Source organism: Artemia sp. Qi Xiang Cuo, chromosome 9 (genome assembly GCF_049724085.1).
Source record: "Artemia sp. Qi Xiang Cuo chromosome 9, ASM4972408v1, whole genome shotgun sequence".
Taxonomy (NCBI): domain Eukaryota; kingdom Metazoa; phylum Arthropoda; class Branchiopoda; order Anostraca; family Artemiidae; genus Artemia; species Artemia sp. Qi Xiang Cuo.
In genome coordinates this window covers 34,104,176-34,118,417 of record NC_142802.1, presented here as the reverse complement: position 1 = coordinate 34,118,417, position 14,242 = coordinate 34,104,176, and the positions used below count along the sequence as shown (strand labels likewise).

At 34.4% G+C, this 14,242-nt stretch overlaps 1 protein-coding gene across 2 annotated transcripts in view; it reads left to right on the top strand.

Moving 5' to 3' along the window:
• nAChRalpha2 (nicotinic acetylcholine receptor alpha2) overlaps nucleotides 1-14,242 on the top strand; it is a 193,641-nt gene that overhangs the window by 128,982 nt on the left and 50,417 nt on the right. The window lies entirely within an intron of this gene.

Genomic DNA, 14,242 nt, shown 5'->3' with positions numbered 1-14,242 from the left:
GTTAGCTTGATTAGGTAATCTGAGTTAATCTAAACTGAACTGAAAAACTGTTAGGCTCCATTTTTTTGCACGTTCCTTGTTATATGGGACATGTTTTGCATATGTGACAAATATATTTTTCATATGGGACATATTTTGTATATGGGACAAATTATACTCCTTGTATATGGGACAGGTTTTGTGGAAGTTAAAATCAACCTGTAAAAATATTATCCTAGCCTCGAATGGGATATACTGATCATTCCCGCCAAGCGAAGTATTAGATCCTATGACTGCTGTGAAGATTAATGCCCAGGTAATCTTAGCTGGTTTGTATTCAGTAGGTAATCTGAATTAATCTAAACGCAACTGAAAAATTGCTAGGCTCTATTTTTTGCTCCTTCCGTGTCGTTTTCAAACCTGCATACTACCTGTATTTCGCCTTATAATTCACGCACGGATGTTATTACTTAATTTAAATTATTATTTCTTTAAAAAAAAGAAGTGTATATTCCACCTAAAAGTGTATGTATAAAATTCTAGCACATGTTGTCTATTCAAAACCTTCATCCTTCCTAGATTTTTCCTTGGAATTGATGTACATTTTTACCATTTTTGGTTATTATTTGTTTCACAAAAAAAAATAACCTTAAGCATGCATCTTCAAAAGCATCATGGAAAACTGTATGAGAATCTTGGAAAACCTGTCATCTTCAGAAGCTGCTTTTTTCCCTAAATTTCGCGTTAAACTGCGTATGTACTTTTATTATACTCTTCGTTGTTATTTTTTTAACTAAGCTGGAACAGTCTTATCCTTATTTTTGTGGTAGCATCATTTTGTTTATATCAAAAGCAGCTAGTAAATACATAAAACAATTTTCTGAATAGAATTTTATTTGATCATGAACGAATAAGAAATTCTTTAAATAGTTAAATTGATTGATAAAGTCACAAGCTCAAATCTTTGGACTTCTTAAAGATTTTATGAGTCAATCAACTAAAGAACAATTAAAATTGTTTTTTATTTATTTACTATTCTCCTGTAAAGAATCCATGATCCATCAAAGAGTTCGCAGTAAGGAACTGTAAGTAAGGAGCGACCCAGTTCAATATTAACCGAAATTCTAGAAAAACAGAATTTGTATACCAATAGATAGATAAATTTAATCGGCTTATTTTGCTTTTTCCGAGCTTTAGCAATACTCATCAAAGGCTAGGAGCCTGAGAAACTTTGCTGAATCTTAAAAGGTGAAAACACCCCCTACAAGTCAAAGAATCTTAATGAAAATTCACACCATCAAAATTTAAAGGTTTGAAGATCCTATCTGCAAAATGTGGAATTGGTATTTTCTATCAGAAAAAAGAGCACGGATGCGTGTTTTTGTTTGTTTGTTTTTTGGGTGTTTTTCCCAGGGTGATCGTATCGACCCAGTAGTCCTAAAATATTGGTAGAGGCTTCATTCGAATGGAAATTAAAATTCATAGTGTTTTTTTTAAGCAACTGTTTAAGCAAACGATAAGTACCGATTATACTTTACTTTTTCCTTACTAGTGGTATTAGACAGCTGATGTGCAGCAATAAGATAAACTTCTGAAGCAGGATAGATGTATTTCTTTTTCAAGGCTGATCTGCAATCTTTGATGAGGTGATAGAAGTAAATTACATCACTTTTTCGCATACAAATTCACTTGATGTACAAATTTATTACGAGATCACGCTTTTGTTCCTTATATGTATCATTTTTGGATTTTCAAGGGGTGTTTACTTAACTGTTGAGGTGCATGTTGAAAAACAGCTTAGATAATGACTTTTTACAAAACTTAACTTAGTCCTGAGTTGGCGGGAAGTCCTGAGTCAGTTTTTATGCGCGTGACCGCAGGACGATTATGGTCTCTTGAATACCGTCCCCCGTACCATCATTGTATGAGAAAGATAGGTAAATAGCTCTTTTTTTAAATTGAAATCATACAAGGATTTTCACTCAGCATGATTGGAAGCACACAACGGACCTGAGGCCCCTCTATTACCCTCTCCTTCCCATCTTTCGGCAGAAAGTTAGGCACATTGCATCTTTTTGGAGTGGAATGTAGCACGTATTTTACATCTGTGTGATTAGGAAGCAAAACAGAATTATTGTCTCCATAACAAGCCCTGCCTATCCTGTCGTTAAAACTGAGATCAACCAAACCAGTAATTCTCAATAGTTATGACTGGAAGACAAAAGTGGGTCAACGGTCCATCCAACATCCCCAGCCTGCCAATTTGTTGGGAGAAATGTAGTAAGATAAGATTTATTTTCTAAAACATATGCATAGTATAACATAAACCTGTAGTAATAAGTTCATATCCTTACCCCCACCCTGTAAGGCTACGGGGCCAAGAAAGAACAAAGAGTAACCCTTCCCCCCCCCAAAAAAAATGTCGTATACCAAATCAACTAATGTATTTATTACAAAAGTACAAAAAAAAATACAAAATCCATTTGCTCACCTTAAAAAACCACCTTAAAACAGCCTAGGCAGGACACCATTACAGTAATTAACCGCCTCAAATAAACCCCAAACCCGATCCATAAACGTCAACTCCAGGAAGTGCAAAAAGAAAAAAAAAAGAAAAGAAAATAGACTCAATTATAGTTGTATATTCCCTAACCTTTTTTTTTAAAGATAAGAAATGAGTGACAGCCTCGTGCAGACTCGGGGAGCACTTTTTATTTGATTTTACAAACGATCCTACGGCTTAAGTCAGACCTCACTGATGAAGTTTGACGAATATGTGAGTTGTTTGAACTACGGAAATGATAAATTGATTTACCAGAAACAAAATTTAAATTATTGTAGAGGGTTTTAAAAAGGTGGCCATGCACACGACAGAAAATAAAGAGAATTCAAATTAATCCAGGGTTGTAATGAATAACCAATAGTTTCCTACATAATACTCCTTGCTTTATTATGAAGCTTTGAAAGTGGCTTCATTGACGAAGGAAAAGTTAGAATCCAAATAACAGGACAATATGATAGATAAGACTGAACAAGGTTGTAGAAAAAGATACTAAGAATTAACCCTGGAATTATCCTTTTGATAAGGTTAATGTGATACTTAAATTGAAAGATCTTAGATCGATGAAAATGCCTAGGAATCGAAAGTAACGGCCCTTAGGTCTACTTAGGAAACCTTTTAATACATGAATTTAATTAACCTGGGCAAGCACCTGAAGCTCTTTACAAAATGAAAAAAGGTGACTCTCTTAAATTTAAAACAAGGTAATTAACTTCAAACCAGTTGAAAACTTCTTAAAATGGGTTGACATCTTTGAAAAAAGACTAAACTCAGTTCTACCGGCTTTACCAAGAGTACTGTCATCAACACAAGCAATAAGTACATCTGGAGAAGACGAACTCTTGTCACTGTTAGTAGTAGATGTTGATTGACCAAGACGACAACAAATCTTAAGTTTTTAATTTTCAACTGCACTAATAAGGTAATTAACTTGTATTAAAATGAGTATCGGCTTATTGACAAAAACTTTCAGAACACCAAACTCTACTTCATATAGTTAGAGAAAGGGCGGATGAAGATGACTCGACCAAATAAATACAAAATAAACAAAGATTAAGCAGTCTCTTTTGTACCGATATAGGAAAGTTTCAAAAGAAGAATCTTATGTGTTAATTAATTAAGAAAAAAAACTTTCCGTAAAAGGAGTTTTTCAAAGAAAAGTAAAGGCCATTTTAAATTTAAGATCATCAGATACAAATACCTGTTAAAATTCAAACTCAAAATGACCATAAATTACTATTAAAGAATAAATGAAACTCAAAACGAAGAGAAATTAAATAAACAATCATAGCAAAAACCTACAACCAGTAATAATATAAATGAAAAAATAGATCTTAAAGCGAGTAATGCTTAGATAGATTATGAAAATAAAGCTTTAAACGAACAAAAAATATTATACTATTGAAGTGTTAATAAAATTTAAAACGACAGAAATTAAATAAACAATCAATGCAAACAAACATACAATATAGGTATTAATGTAAATGAATAAATCAATCTTAAAACGAGTGAAACTTAAATTGAATATGCAAGTCAAGCTTGAAACGAATAAAATCATTACAAACCAGAGTTTGGGTATCGCCTCCTTCTCTCACTGTAAAAGCCTAAAACCTACTGCGTCATTGGCGCTTTACAGAAAACCAAATTTATTACAAACATTTTCTTTTGTACTTAATATTGAAAATAAACAATGAAATTATAGTAAAATTTTGAACTGAGGAGCTTTCAGCAATTAATATTATTATACATCAAATATTCAGTTTAATTTACCAGTTCTTTCCAAAGTTGTTCAAGACGAATATAGTTTCACTACAAACAAGAGTTTGGATACTGCCCCCTTCCTTAACTGTAAAAAAAAAAAAAAAATCAAAATCCTACTGCGTCATTTGCACTTAACTAAAAACAAATTCTATTACAAATATTTTCTTGTCCAGTTCTTACAGCATTGACAATAAAAATAAAATAACAATGAAATAAATTCTTGAGCTGATGGACCTTTCAACAATTAATTTCATTATACATAAAATTTTCAATTTGATGTTTTTTTTATATTTTCTAAGACTGTTCAAGACTCATATAGTTTTCAGTAAAGTGACATTGACGCAGTAGGTTTTTTTCACTTTTACAGTGAGAGAAGGAGGCGATACCCAAACTCTTGTTTGTAGTGATTTTTATTCGTTTCAAGCTTGATTTGCATATTTAATTTAAGTTTAACTTGTTATAAGATTGATTTACTCATTTACATTAATATCTATTGTATATTTGTTTGCATTGATTGTTTATTTAATTTCTGTTCGTTTTGAGTTTCATTTATACTTCAATAGCAAAATTTTTTTTTCGTTTTAAGCTTGATTTGCATATTCAATTTAAGCATTAGTCGCTTTCAGATCTATTTATTCATTCGTATTATTACTTGTTATATGTGTTTTGCTATGATTGTTTATTTAATTTCTGTTCGTTTTGGGTTTCATTTATTCTTTAATAGTAATTTCTGGTCGTTTTGAGTGGGAATATTAACAAGTATTTGTATCTTCTGAGCTTAAGTTTAAAATGGCCTTTACTTTTCTTTAAAAACTTATTTTCAGATTTTTTTTTTAATTAATTTTGGTTCGTTTTTGATTGCAAAAAATTTCAAGTTTTTTAAAAATTCCTTATTTCACAATACAATTTTCTTTTTAAAAATCCAATGTTCACCAAAGTATCAACACTGGTATCAAAGTAACAATATCAAAGTATAAAAATGGGTTTGTGTCAACCTTGGAGTTCTTATTATCTGATGTTTGAACTATTTTCAACAAAATGGCTATTTCAAAATTTTTATCGGATGGGTTTGGAAAAAATGGCGCGCAGGGGGGGGGGGGGGAGGGTAACTGCCCTTTGGTCTCTTTTGACTCTTTAAAAATGAAATTTTTAAAAATTTCTCTGAAGTTTATACGAGCATCCCTTCTATAGGGATCATATATACCTCCAGAGTATAACTTATAATGCCTATCCCTGAGCCCTGGGGGATTGTTTCGACCCTGGAGTTTTAATATCTAATGTTTGAACTATTTTTAACAAAATGGTCACCTCAAAGTTTTATCGGATGGGTATATGCATCCGATAAACCCAAAGGCATGGAGGGCAGGAGGGGCTAGTTGCCCTCCAATCTTTTTCAACTTTTACAAAATTAACTAGAACTTTTAATTTCCATTCAAATGAGCTTTCTCTGAAGTTTTTACGAGCATCCTTTTCATAAGAACCATACACGGCCCCAGGACATAGCTTACAATGTCTGCCCCCGGGCCCTGGGGGGTTGTGTTGACACCGGAGTTTTTGTTATCGGACATTTGAACTATTAAAAAGAAAAATTGCTGTCTCAAAATTTGTATCGGATGGGTTTGGGGAAAAAGGGTTTGGGGGGGGGGTCGATCTCTTGTGACTCTTAAAACTTGAATTAGAACTTTCAATTTCCATTCAAATCAGCCTTCTCTGAAGTTTATGCGAGTATCCCTTCCATAAGAACCATATTCCCCTAGGGCATAACTTGCAACACCTGCTCCCGGGCCCTGGGTGGTTGTGTTGACACCGTAGTCTTTTTATCTGACCTTTGAACTATTTTTAACAAATGACTATCTCTAAATTTTTATCGGATGCATTTGGGGGGAAAGGGGCGTGGTAGGATAGATTTCCTCTGATCTCTTTTGACTCTTAAAAACTGAACAAGAACTTTCAATTTCCAATTAAATGAGCCCTCTCTGAAGTTTATACCAGCATCCCTTCCACAACAGCTGTATATGCTCCCCAGGCATTACTTACAGCATCTACTCTGGGACCTGAAGGATTTTGTCAACCCCGGTGTTTTTGTTACATGATCTTTGAACCAATCTGAAAAAAATGGGTCTCTCAAAGTTCTTATCGGATGGGTTTGAGGAGAATAGTGCGTGCAGAGGCTATTTGCCCGCCGATCTCTTTTGACTCTTTAAAAGTGAACGTGAAGTTTCAGTTTCAAATCATATGAGACCTCTTCGAAGTTTAAATGAGCAATCCTTCCATAAGAACTATATATGCCCCCAGAGCAGTACTTGAAACGCCTGCATCCAGGCTCTGGGTGGTTATGTCGACCCCGGAGTTTTCATTATACGATCTTTGAACTATTAAAAAAAAATAGCTATCTCAAAGTTCTTATCGGATGGGTCTGAGGAAAAAGGGCATGGAGGGGGGGCTAGTTGCCCTCTGATATCTTTTGGCTCTTCAAAAGTGAACAAGAACTTTCAATTTCCAATCAAATGCGCCCTCTCCGAAGTTTATACGAGCATACCTTCCATAAGAATCATATATGCCTTTCTAGGCAAGGAATGAGAAAACTCAAAACTGCAAGAAACAGGAAATGGTCTGAGAAAAGAACTTGGCACTAAAGTTAACTTTGAAAAAATATTAAATAACTCAGAAGCAGTAGTGACAGTTGCCCGATTTGGAATACATGCAGAAGGTAATTTTCTGCAAGCGAGCACAGCTGAAAAAAAAAACCTTGAGATGGGAATGACCCCTGGTGAAACAAACTCAGGTTCAAGCTACCTATAATGACATTTAAAAAGAAGGACATTGGATTTTTTTTTCAAAACCTCATCAAGAAACTGAAGGGAAAAAGGGAACAGGTACACTAGGAGGTTGGTATATATTACCAGCAATTAGAGTGCTAGCTTGGGTTTTAAATGCAATAAACATGGATTCAAAAATCCCTTCTTCGTTTCTTGACAGATCATATCTTACTGAGTACGGAAGGTAGTCCATGACAGCAGGACATACATAAAAAAACACAGGCAACTGGGACATCTACAGCCTTCTTAATTTGACTAAAATATTCCTATATTATAACTAGGGAGATGCAAGAGAGACTCAGATTTCAAATCAAGGAGGTCTTAAAGAAGACAAATAAAATCCAAGTGGCCATTTATGCACTATTTTTTTCAACTAATCAAACGAATAAAAATATACCTTAAGAATTGAGCTGCGGCACAGAGAAGCTAACTTCTTGTTTGCAAACATGATCAAAATCCGATCCATTCTTGCTAAAAACTGAAAAGTAGGCTAGGAAAAGTAATTTATTACACTGCCTTACTGAATATTTATCATACTCAGAACATAAATTGCGTTATTTTTTGGCTAAGGTAGCTGAAAAGGAAATTGTACAAAATATTAAGAATAATAATAATAATAATAAAAATGTTAGCAACACTTTAAAAAAACACAGATGAATGGCACCGAGAGACCTCTTTTGCATATCCCTATCTGTCCGACACCAAGTTTCATTTACATCAACACTACTTATTCCACTAACGACCGAAATCTTTTGATCACTAATGATAGAAAGAGAACGACCTTCTTTCTGCTTAGACTTACATGATTGGCCGATAAGGACAATCTTTGGCAATCTGTCATCCTTCATCCACAGAGCGTTCGCTAGCCATCTCAACCTTTCTCTCAATGTGGCCCTAGAAAGCGGGATTGAACCACACTTTTCGTACAGCCTAATGTTTGAAATAAATTCAGTAAGTTGCGTTTTTTGGAGCTAAGACAATACGTATGCAATTTCTCTGGAAAGCATCTAACAAATCTTCCTCCATTTTTCGGAGCGCCGATGCTTTCAGGACCATATTGGGCACCTGTCGTCACTGTAGCTTTGAATATTCTAATCTTGGTTCACAGACTTACCGTCTTATTGTTCCAAACTTTTTTCAACTTTGAAAAAACATCCTGAAAAAAATTTTATTCTACTATTAACATCTTTAATTCACCCACTGTCTTTACTACTAATGCTACCAGGGTAAGTGAAGCTGTACACTTGATCAATCTTTTCCTTACCCACGTCACTTTTTAATCTTCACTTATTCCTAGCCTTAGAAACTTAGTATTCTTAACATTAATTTTTAAACCTATTCTAGCACCCTGAACTCGCAAAACCTCTAAAAGTTCATTCATTTTGCTCATACTTTTATCTAGGATGCTTAAATCATCAAAATAATCACAGTCAAAAAAAGTTTGTCTTTCCCATTTGGTTCCATATTCTCACATTGCCTTCTCTGTTCTGATTAGCACGAAATCCATAAGAATGATTCATAAAAATGGGGATCCATAACACAACCTTGCTTAACTCCTCATTTAATCCGAAACCAGCTACTAACCTTATTCTCTGCCTTAAGCGCAGCAGTGTTCTTCTTGTACTAAGCACTAATAACTTCAATGTATTTGTCTGGTATGCCATACAAGAATACCACATTTGCCACAGCTCTTCTATCAGCTGAATGGAACGCTTCCTCAAAATCTATAAAACTTAGGAATAAAGATGTCTGGTGACTCAGTTATTGCTCAATTATTAACCTGAGAGTGGAATTTTGGTCGACAAATCCTCTATCATTCCTAAAACCGCACTGTTCTTCTCTTAAAACATTGTCTACATCATCTCTAAGTCTAAAAAGCATCATATTACTGAGTAGTTTGCTAGCTACAAAAACCAGCCTACTGCCTCTATAATTACCACAGTCACTCCTATTACCTTTCTTATACTGGGGGATTAATTAAGATGTTCGTAAAATCGCTAAGTACTTCCCTTTTTCAAAAAACATACTCATAATCTTCCTTAACTTATTTTTAATCTCATAACCGTCATATTTAAGAAACTAATTTACCACACTATCAGAACCTGGGGCCTTATTATTTTTTAATCCTTTTAGTACAGTCACTAACTATTTCTCACAAAATAAATCTTCTTTCACAATCACTTTGTCACAAACTTTTCAATTTTCCACTGTATCTTTTCTTGTAATTGAATCCAGGTTCAACATACTCTCAAAATGTTCTATCCGTCTCAAATGTTCTTTAACTCCTTATCATTATCCTTATCATTAATTTTTGCTCCGTTTGTATCTTTGGCTTTAACAGTTTTCTTTAACTCTATCCTTATAACTAACTGTTGCTCCGCTTGTATCTTTAACTTGGAAAAGTCCAGATTGACTAGTTTCATTTTTCTATCTACTACTCAATCACTGACTACTCAGCTTGACTACTCAATCGAAGCACAAGTTCGACTGACCCTCTCAGTTTATAAGCATGCCAGTACAGTATTTTACTATTATGCTGTCTAGCTGCATCTTCCAGATCCTCAGCAATTTTTTTCCACGGCCTCCCCTCACTTCTCTTTAGTTCATATTTGTAAGCTTTCTCCTCTTTATTTACAATTCCTCTTATTTTCATATGATTTATTACTCATATAATTCTTGTACAAGCCCCTTCACCTCTGTATTAAATATAAAACATTTTCACGAATATTCATAGCTGCGTTCCTAATTTTCTTCCCTAGGAGATTATTAGCAACTTCACCAATTATTTTCCCAAAACTCAGTATTCAACTGTTCCTGGAGTTTTTACTCAAATTCTTACCCTAGAGTTTACCAACGTCATAGGTTCCCGGAAGGTAGTTATCTATTTGAAATTTCAGCGTCAAGTTAAGCCTAAACACTACTAGATGGTGATCTTTGCTTTAAAAATCATTAACAGCACTCCTATAAGATAAGATAAGATTTATTGCAAAAAGCCTGTGGGCCATTGCAACACATAATGCAGTCTACAAACAAAGCTCAGGAACAAAATGCAACTTTAGATAATAAAAATCAAAAAACAAAAAAGAACAACAAAACGACAAAAAAGAAACACACCAAAGTTCAACATTTTAACCAACAAACACTAATAATAATAAAATTCAAATCCTAAATACAGTAACAGGCTATCCCCTCAAACATGATTCCCTATGTTTAATCCCTAAAGGAAGAAACTTACACAACTGTTTAATAGCACATGCGTTTCTCTCAGCCATCCTCTCAATTAACCAGCATTCACTCCCAAACACTCGTCCAAAACATTCATTCTGCAGCTCAGACAGCTCTTCACGCTCGGATACAAAATGAAATAAGTTCTCATTCACACATCAACACATTGGGCAAAAATAAGGGCCGGCCGCCAGCCAAAACTTTCCCAAAACATTCCTTCTCTCACCTAAATCCAAACTATCCCCTCTTACCAACAACAAATTGTTCAAATCCTCTTTATTCAACCCAAATTTAAAATAAACCTCCTCCCCCCAACCGTCTTTGGCTTAGGAGTAAAACCTCAAAGACATAGAATGGTCCTTATGAGCTTACCTCTCTTGGATTTCTTGGTCATTTAGGGTTCGCTGGACTTCCTTCCATACTCACACGGTTTCACCCATAAGGCCTTTTCCTTCATTCTCCGAAATTCCAAAAAGGTCCAGTATTTTCATGACTTGATTTGGCCACATGTCACATCTACCGTCCTTCAAGCTCTCCAAATAAGCTGACTTAAGAATCCGAACTCTAGGTAGCCTATTTATTTTCTCCCAGAATTTTACTATTCTAACCAATCTAACACTCCTTAAAGTGAAAAGCCCTAAATCTCCTTTCAGTAACACTGAACTAAATAAATCCTTCAAGCCTAAAATTCTCTTAAAATATCTTATCTGAACTACTTCTAGCTTAGCTGCTTTAGAAAAACCCCAAACCTCAGAGCCCCGATGTAGACTAGAAGCTACTTTTGTCTGGAAAACTTTTTTCTGGATCCTCATGTCATCTAGCTGGTTTAAATTACTTCTCAAAAGCATACTTATTAGCCTATTACCCCTTAAATTAAATCTTCTACATGCTCTGACATCCCCCTTAATGGACTAAACTTAACACCCAAATAAACAAATTCTTCTTTAACCTCTAAGACCTTTCCTTCCAAATTAAAATGGACCTCTGAATCAACATCTCCTTCACACCTAAATACTAATACTACTGATTTCTTAGCATTCAACTCTAAATCCTTCTTTTCTAAATATTTTATATATATATATATATATATATATATATATATATATATATATATATATATATATATATATATATATATATATATATATATATATATATATATATATATATATACCCTATATCTTGTATTGATCCTGCCAGTCTTCGGTTTATAATCATATAATTAATAAAGTTAGCTATTTTACCATCATGTGGATATCATGTTAACTTATAGGTCATTTTATGACCATTTTGTCATTACTGTTTTCTTTTTCTCTACCAAATTTACTTAGGTTAGGATACCATCTATCCTTATTTGTACTCACTTGGGCGTTAAAATCTCCTAATAAAAGCACCATTTTTTTACTTCGGACTCTATCTATTCGCTCTTGTAACTGTAGGTAAAATTATCTGAGTCACTACTATCTCTGTCAGTCGGTTCTGCAAGGGCACATACTACTATGACTGATACCCTGTACTTTTTAGTCATTAGACGAGCTATTAGTATCCAATTATTAATACCTTTCTGTCTTAAAAAGACTTAGTAGCTTCCCTATTCATCATGAGCCCTACTCCCTGTCTATGCACCATGTCATTCCTGCCTGAGTAAATATATTCTATATCACTTAATTTCATAATTGTTATCCCAGGGATATGAGTTCCTAGAACTCCTAATAAGTTCAGCTTAAAGTATCTGAATTCATCATTCAAAATGTCGATACGATAGTTATTTCTTAACGTCATAACATTCCAAGTTACAATTTTCATATTCTTTAAATCATTGAAATGTTTTTGACCTCATGAAAAGCAATAGTCCCAGAAGCAGTGCAGGACGGGGACCAGCACATCTTCTCAGGTCTACACAAAATCACTTGAACCGGCTTAGAACCGGATAGCAAGAAGTCCGTGGTACCTCCAATTGAGTGAAGCCTTTTGGCAATCCTGGTCCCATTTTGGTCACAACATGATTTTCAGCACTTGGAGATAATTTTCAAACAGTTCGTGGTAACGAACTGTAAGGAGCGACCCAGCTCAATTTTAACCGAAATTCTAAAAAACGGAATTTTGATACCAATAGATACATAAAAAGAAACCAATTTTAATGCTGATTTCAAATATATAAGTTTCATCTAGTTTATTGTTACCCATCAAAAGTACGCGCCTGAGAAAATTTGGCTGATTTTAGAAAAAAGGGGGAAAGACCCCCTAAAATTTATAGAGCCCTAATGAAAATCACACCATCATGTCAAGCGTATCAGAGAACCCTACTGTAGAGGTTTCAAGCACCTATCTAAAACAATGTGGAATTTTGCATTTTTTGCCAGAAGAAAGATCACGGATACGTGTTTATTTGTTTTGTTGTTGTTTTTTTTCCCCAGGGGTGATCGTATCGACCCGGTGGTCCTAAAATATCGTGGGAGGGCTCAGTGGAACGGAAATTAAAAGTTCTAGCGCCCTTTTCAAGTGACTGAAAAAAATGGAGGGCAACTAGGCCCCCTCCCACGCTAATTTTTTTCCCAAAGTCACCCGATCAAAATTTTAAGGTGACCATTTTGTTTAACATGGTCGAAAATATGATAAATATGTCTTTTAGGACGACTTAATACCCCAAAGTCCCCGGGGGGAGGGCTGAAAGTTTTTACTTTACCCAATGTTAACATATAGTATTGGTTATTGGGAAGTATACAGACGTTTTCAGAGGGGATTTTTTCTGGTAGGTGGGGGGAGGGGTCGGGGGTTAAATGGGAGGATCCTTCCGTGAAGGAAGTTTTCATGGGGGAAGGGACACTGCTGTGAAGGGGGCAACGGATTTCCCAGCATTATTAAAGAAAAAGATCAGAAATTAAATAAAAAAAAAAATTCTGGTAGTAGGGAGGGATCAAGAGTTATGTGGGAGGATCTTTCCACGAAGGAAGTTTTAATGGGGGAAGGGACATTGCTATGAAGGGGACACCAGATTTCCCAAAATTATTCAAAAAAAAAGATCAGAAATTAAATAAAAAAAAAAACAAGTTTTACAACTGAAAGTAAGGAGCAACATCAAAACTTAAAACGAACAGAAAATATTACGTATATGATTGGGTTCACTCCCTAATCAATACCCCGCTCTTTAAGCCAAAGATTTTTGAGTACTTTCATAAGAGCTAAATATTCTAATTAACGCCCTTTGTGATTAAGGGTTCATTTTTAAAGAATTGGAACACAATTTGAACTTTAGCTTAAAGAGCAAGATATTGACTAGGGGGTGAACCCCCTATTATACGTATTAAAAATCAATGAATATAGAAGTTCGTTACGTAAGTTAATTCGTAAGTTACGTATATTTATTACTAATAAAAACGTTCGTAAATAAAATTAAACAAGTTTCGAGAAAGCGATTTAACCAAAAAAAGTAAAATTAATATGAAAATTTTGTTTTAATTATTCATGTACGGTAAGACAAAATCAAATCCTGCATTAATTCAAAAACGTTCAAAAATTAAATAAGAAAAACAAGTTTTTTAACTGAAAGAAAGGAACGACGTTAAAACTTAAAACGAACAGAAATTATTCCGTATATGAAAGGGGCTGTGCCCTCCTCAACACCTCGCTCTTTACGCTATAGTTGGACTTTCTCACAACTTTTTTTTTAAACAATAATTACTTTAGCGTAAAGAGCGAGGCGTTGAGGAGGGCACAGCCCCTTTCATATACGGAATATTTTCTGTTCGTTTTGAGTTTTAACGTCGTTCCTTACTTTCAGTTAAAAAAAAACTTGCTTTTTTTTATTTAATCCATCAACAAGAGTCAAAATGCTGCATAGACAATTTCAAGCCTATTGCATCGGACTTTTTACATTTCCATGCCTACAAAAATAATG